The following is a 7,615-nucleotide window of genomic DNA, read 5'->3' on the forward strand; positions in this document are numbered from 1 at the left end:
ATGGCATCATCATGGCATTGTGGAATCTGTACATCATTTTTTCTCCTGTGTTTTCCTGTCTTTATGCTTGCATCTGTACAGTGTCTTAGTCCTTCCAGTGGAACTAGCCGCTGCCAGCTTCAGCTGCGTTTCTTAAACATACACCTTCGGAAAGGAGAAGAGGATGGAAAGAAAGAACTGCTAAAAGACTTACTCAATCCTGAGATGAAAACAGTTATGTGGGATTTTTGGTGCCTAATGACAGTTGGGCTTGTTTGTAATTTATAACAAAGAATTGGACACTGGAAGGTATCAAGGATTATTTTTGGTGTTAAATGCGTTTATGTGTTGGTTTTAGTTTTCTGCTCCCAGACCATGGGTTGTAGATGACACACGGCAGTTTTTTACTCTTTTTAATAACCATGTGTACCTACTAATTTAAAGTCACTACTTTTCAAAAAAAAAAGAGTACTTGTTTGAAGAGAGACTTGAATTTGAATACGAAGGTTTAATGTGGTTTTATAAAGCACAGTTGGGTCAGTGATTTGATTACAGTCATTGCATGTACACGGTTAACTTCCAAAGCTGCTTTCGCGTGGCATTTCTGACAATAACACGGAGAAGCTCCGGATCTGCAGGCGGCGGAGGGCAGTGCAGATGCGGCCCTGGCCTTGCCTCTCTCCCTTGATAGACACTTGGATAGGCCAGACCTCAGGATCCAAAGTGATGAGGTTGCTCAATCCAAGTTCAGCGACACCGATGGCTAGCTGGCCACGTAATCCGTGTTTCATGGTTGTTCCCGGGATAGCTGCTGTAGATAACTCAGCAGTGTCCATGATGCCTTTTTCTGTTTCTCCTTTTTTTAAATTGTCAGACCACCACCTTTCCTCTGCCCGCCTACATGGAGGTAAGAAGCCAAGAGAAACACATTTTGAAAAGCGGTTGGTTTGCAAAGCCTATGTGTGAGAGAGAGTGCTGGTCCCGAGAGTTTTCTCTACAGACCATCTGTACAGGCTTTGAAAGCAGCGTGTGTGAAAAGCTAAGAAAATTCACCTTCCTTCCCCTTCCCAAGACCCTAAAGACTGGAAAATCCTCGGCAACACTGTAGAACGTAGTTTTCCGCTAAAGTGAGGGCAGCTGTTAAGGAAGGCAGAAGATGTAGTTGCAAAGGCTAATCCCAGCCTAGCGGGTTGGTTTTGTTAGGACGTGGGCAATGGGGAGAGAGGCTTTTCCAGGGTGTAGTTCAATGTGGACATCTAAGCCTAGACCTGCGGAACTGCCCTTGTGGGAGCTCTCGCTTTCCTCCACTGCTGCGGTGGCATCCCCCGGCTGGTGGTGCCTTTCTGCGGCTCCCCTGTGACAGAACAGCACGAAGCAACACGCTGGTAGACTTCATTTTTTTTCATATAATATATTTTAATGATTTTGTTTATAGCTCTTTGTAACAGAAGAGAAACTGAAAAGCCTAAGTGACCAAACAGGATTGTGAAAGCATCGAGAGACTTGCTGGATTTTTATCATTGCTGGCTGTCTGGAACTGGCCTTGAATTAAAAAAAAAGTTTCTGAAAAACCACTTGACTCTCTGGGTTAGAAGGATACTGAATCTTTTATGTAGAAAACACTGGGTCCCTTATGGGGCACTAAAGGGCCTGACCTACAGGGTTATACACACATTAACCCCATGCTACATCTTAGAAATTTCCTTTTAATTTGTTTTAAAAAAAAAGAATAGCTAATTTTAGAGCCAAGTGAAGTGCACTTTGTCAAATGTAAGGGTCTGCTTTGTTTTTGGGTTTCTTTTTTCTTTTTCCCTTTTTAATTTTTCCTCCTTTTTTTCCTCCTTTTGCCTTTTTAAAAGATGTGGTTCTTTGTCAATTGCAGAAATGTTCTTTCAGCCACTCACTGAAATTCTGAATTCTGGCTTCTGCAGTTTTTATTGTCTGTGTCAGACTTGCAGCCAGACTTGGTTCTCATTTCAGCATTTCCTAGGTTCTGTTGAAACAACATCAACCCTTATTTTGTTTCTCCCCCACCCACACTTTCTTCAAATTCACCTTGTGTATTGTAGCTCATTTGTTTTAAGGAGAGAATCAACAGATCATATTCAGTGTCTTGAATAAATTGCTATATTTTGATATTAGAGAATTCTGTGCGTGTTGTTCCTTATTCTTTCCTGGTTGTTTTGCATCCTGCACTTAAGAGTTGGGGTTGTGTGACTTAAATTGTTAACGTGGTGTCACAGCCTAAAGGGTCGCAGGCCTGCGGGTGTATAAAGATCGAGACTGTGATCTTTATTTTACAAATCGTAGGATTTTGTAATAACACAAGGGCACAGAGGCTTTTTCCTCTAACTTTCTCTACTTCATTACAGATTGCCACAAATAACCACACAAATCACCACTAGCAAGTGTACCTTGCATTAAGAAAGCGGATATATATATATAAAAAAAGCTGTTACAAATTATTATCAGCAAGCAATAATATAGCAACAATCAATAATACAGCAGTGATCAATTATAGCAACAATCAATTATGGCAGCATCCAATGATAGCAGCAATGAAGCATGTGTATATATGTATATAAAAAAATATTACAGGTAACAACAAAGTTCATACCAGTGAAGCAAACTCATCAATAACGCAACAGCAGATGCACTTCGGCTGCGTTACTTACACGCATATATGTGGCACCAAGCGCATTAGACAAGTCTCAGAAGGGACCCAACCATCCCAGAAGTGGGAGGACAAACCAGGCCGGCCCAGACGTGGGCTCAGTGGGGGAACGATAAAACAACGGGCAGAATGTCGCTTCAAAGATGATCCATGCCACAGAGTTTGGAGTCAGCCAGGCGTCCCCAGTGAGGGTCCCAGGCCTTGAAGAAAGCTCACCCAGACCTGTTTAGGAAGGGGATGGGTATGGGGGTATGTGCAGCACAGGAAAAGAGAAGCTCCATATTGGATAGAAAGTAATTTTTATATCCTAAAGACACACGAGGGTGTAGGACACCACCACTTCGAGCAGCCATTAATAGCCATTTTTCACCCAGCCAATAGATGATGATGGTTTCTATTCTCTCAGACCCATTTTTATTTTCCTGCTCTTGCAGATAGAACAGCCTGTGGCAGTTACCGATTCTTGCTTTTTCAGGATCTTTTCCCCCTTTTCCAGTGTATTTTTCACCCTTTCAGACAAGTTGCCATTAAAGCTCCTTGGATTTCTGCTTATTGAGGGTATGTCAGGATGTCTTCGGTTTGTAGGTACCCAGCTGCACTTCAAAAATGCTGGCCCTGCTTCTCAAGGATGCTTCTGGTTCCCAGGCTCGCAGCTCCCAGGCTGCCAGGCAATTTCTCTCTCAGTATTTCAGCAGACATCTTCTGTTCAGTACTTTTTCCCTTCTAACCAAGTCACCTTTATGGCTGCTCACGTCACACGTTTATTGTTGAGTTTTATTTCCCACCATCATGCATTTATTGGAGATCTGTACAGCTGTTAAGGAACCATTTTCAGTAAGATAGTGTTGAAGTACTTTTTACACAAGTCCTTTAAAAAAGTTTCCTCAGAAGGAAGTTTCTCCAGATAACATAAATTGGACTGTAGTTCTGAACAAAGTAAATCGGTAATTTTTCCTCAAGCTAGCAAGGCTTAAATTCAATCCTGCTTGAGCAGTTGGAGATTTTTTAAGAACTTCAGGATATTCCAGCTTGTGCGATAGGGTCACGGTCATCTCCTCTGGCAGGAGCTCCCATGGGAACCATCTCATAGCTCCTCTCTCTGCTTGGAGCTGGTGGCACTGACACCTCAAATGATACGGTGGGCATCTCTTAGCTTTAACAGGCTGAATGTTGTGTGGTCTTTAGCTGGGTTTTATTCCACACAATGGTACCCACGGTACTTAGTGGGGGATTCAACATGAAACGTGGGATTTTTGCTTTGTGACCATGTAACACGCTGACCATTCACCTAAGCTAAGGCTGAAAGATTGTCAAAAGCCTTCAAAAGGAATTAGCGCTCAGATCAAACACAGTCTTATGTCCATGTCACGTCATCTAGTTTTTAGGTGTTTAAGGACCTAAAGCATTAAGTTAGGATTGACATACAACATTTGGGAAGACTCAAGTGCTAGAAAAACTGGTGTGCTGATGATGAGCACCTTACCATGTCATCAATACTCAAAAAAGAGAAAGTAATGCCCTTTCATGCCACTCGTCTGAGTTTGTGCTCTGAAATTTGCACGGCATTAATGTACAATTAATCCCCTGTAACTGTACAAGGTGAAAGCACTAGGACACATATGTTTGTTCAGCTCTCACAAAGCCAGGAACCACCAGCAGTCTTCCTGACGGTTTCTGTAAAGAACGTGAGAGCTGAGGAGGCAGCCACAGTGGGGTTAGAGCTTTAACAGGGCGCACGGTATAAAAGCTCTCACTTTACCTGCTTCTTAAACAAACGCTATGCGATGGTCCTGTTTTTAGTCACGTCATTCCCAGGCATTTCAAGAAAATGTGTGACTGTCAAACTAAAATTGTAGTTCAGTTTTCCTTTATTTATCCTATAAATATTTACTTATCCTGTAAACTATTTGACAACTAACACTGGAGGCATTGAGCTTCTCGCTTCTGTCAGCGTCCAATACAATAAAGGGGTATTTGTTAGAGCTATTCTGGGAAGGTGTAATATTGCAGCATCTCACTCAAAACCAGTTATTTCCCTGCCATCTTTCTATGTATCATTTCCCACCAAGGGACAGATCAGCTTCGTCCATTAAGAGCACATGCAATTTCATATCTAAGCTCCATGGTACAAAAAGTAATTTTTAAAGCTTTGGAGTCTCTTAAGTGAAGAAACTACTCACTTGGCAAGAAATTTATCATCCTTGCTTACTCCTTTCCCAACAGGAAGGATCATCTTTGCTTCCTTAGAGATAGGGTTTTTTTCTATTTCTTTTTGAATATATTCACAAAACTAAAAAATACAGAACTTAATAACCACAGGAAAGCAGCTATATCCTCATTTCCTGCTGCAAGGTCTAACATCTTCTACCTTCATACAAGCAGCCTTGGCTTCACCATGTAAATCATTAGTATCTCCATACAAAAGGTCAAGAAAAGATTCTGCTCATCTCTTTTCCAAACCCCTCCCATTAAATACTGGGACAAAGTTGGCACCCTCATCCTTGCCAGCATAATTCAGCACGGTAAGAAATGCACAACAAACAAGAATGGATTTAGTTGGGAAGCACTGCCATTCTGCAGTTACAGAACTGAGAATTACCTCTCTAGGCTTCTGAAAATCAGTGGTGTCAAGTGAGCATCACGTCCCTACATGCTGTGCTGCAGTTCCTGCAAAACTCTGAATATTTTCTTCAAGGGAAAAACAGAAAGGTCAAACCCTTAGAAGGGTTTTTGAGACTTTCTGCAATCCTTACAGCCACGGTGTCTGGCCAGGTGGACTGAAAGACATGTCCACTCCCTACAAGAGAGTACCATCAGTGGGGATGCTTAGGGTGGACAGGATCACAGACTCCTGAGAATAACAGAAATCTGATGGGAAGAGTCTGCAGCATGGTGTTACTACTGTTAAAGTTACAAGACTTTTAAGTCTTGGACAAGGGCTGCTTGTCAGCGTCTTTCCCAGAGGCTAGTTTGGGGAGAATCGTGAGAAATTCCTGCGCAATATGATGACCATGCCATTCATCTTCCTCCACAGAAGATGACGCAGGCAGAGAGCCTGTGGTTCAGTCAGCTCACACAGACATCCTTTTTTTTTCATATCCACATTAAAGGTCCAGGTCTTATGACTTGACTTGATCAAGGAATACAGATCAAAGCAATTAAAAAAAAAACAAACCTTTCTAATCTACCAGCTTTTAGAACGGCATTCTTACTTCGGCCTGCTTCAGTACAGAGACATTGCTGAAGACTGAAGATCTATAAAAACCTTTTCACAGAGAAGAAACATCAGCTTTTAACAGAAAATCCTAGATCTCCTAGGCAGGTGGTTAAAAAAATTCATTGGTACAAAACCAATGTTCTGGACTATGTGCCAGAGTCTGCAAAAGGTCAATAGATTCAGGTGTATTTCTACAGGTGCAAATTTGGAAATTGAAGGTGTTGGTATGGGAGAAACCAGCATTTCTCATCGCTGCAGAAGTTCCACCAGCCCTCCTGAGAGCGGGGAAGCTAGTAGAAGGTTAACTGCATACATCATTGAAGACCCCTTGCCAACAAAAACCCCCATTTCTAGCAATACAAACTAGCACATTTCTGCCTGATTTTCACTTCTGCAATGTCAGAGAAGCAAGCAGAAATTATCAACGCTCAGGTGGGAAGAGGGGGACTAGTCTATGTGCCACTCCAGGCTGAGAACATGTCCCACAGCTTTCCCCGCCGAACCTTACATAATAGTTACTTTAAAAAAACACACCAACACCCTGATCCATTTCTTGAGCCAAACTCAGTAGTAACTGAACTCACAGCAGCACTTCTAGCAGAAAAGAAAAAAAAAATCATTTTGTTACATATTGCCACTTGGTCACTCCTTTCACCACAAAAGTGTTGGTGCGCATTCCTCCTTTGGTGGAAAGATGAGTGGATCAGCTCCCAAAATGAAATTAATTTAAGAGAATGAAGAACATCTTGCTTTCTGCTCTACTGTTTGTCCCTGCTCATTGCAGGGGGTTTGGACTAGATGACCTTTAAAGGTCCCTCCCCAACCCAAACTATTCTATGATTCTGTGATTCTATGTTGACCTAATTCATTAATACTGTCTTTCTCCTTGCTATGCCCTGGATGTCTTGGACTGGGGAAGATATTGCCTAGTAAGAGCTGTGTATCTGGCTTTGTTTCTAAGATGGACTTCCCCTTTGGACTTGCTTCTCCCAAGCAAATATCCTCCAGTGGCCTCTTGGAGGGCCATGTAAAAGGTTATTGCTTGAGTTGTCTGAAATAAAACCAAACCAACCAAACACCCCAACCGTCATTGGAAAATGGCCCAAAAATGCTGAGAAAACAAGGCAATGGCATTTAATGAGGAAACGTTGCTGGAGTTTTTGATGCCGTTTTTGAAGGATATTTGGGGGAAATAGTGAATTGCATGTTGAAATTTTATTTCAATGAAAATTTGGCTTTGTTAAACTGAAAACTTGTTTATCATTTCAGTAGTGTCTTCTGGGGAACTTACCGTTGTTGGTTTTAATAAAAGGTATTCACACTTGGGGGAGAACCACCAAAAAAGTTCTAGAACTTGAAAATTTAGTTTATAGTTTACCCATCATCAGAAACTATGAAGTTACAATGTTAAAACCTAAGGAGTACTTACCTCTGTGTGTGTGTGTTTTTCTATGTATATGTGCACTGACACAGGGGTTGTTTGTGTAATTGTGCCTGAATATTTACCAGTTTCTTCCACAAGTGCCTACAGGAGCAGGCCAAGAGGCAACCCCACAGTTTCATAGGTATGACTCGAATCTCACCAAAGCCATAAAATGAAGCCGTCCACTGGGTATCTACTAATAAACTAAAACAATGCGTAGCATTTATGTCTCCCAGTAATGTGCTGATAAATTTAATACCCGAAACAGGTGCCGTGAAAACAAAAATCTACTTTTTTTAAGGTTTTGCAGCCAACAGCCTGG

The sequence above is a fragment of the Phaethon lepturus genome, unplaced genomic scaffold (genome assembly GCF_000687285.1).
Source record: "Phaethon lepturus isolate BGI_N335 unplaced genomic scaffold, ASM68728v1 scaffold2783, whole genome shotgun sequence".
NCBI classification, from domain to species: Eukaryota; Metazoa; Chordata; class Aves; order Phaethontiformes; family Phaethontidae; genus Phaethon; species Phaethon lepturus.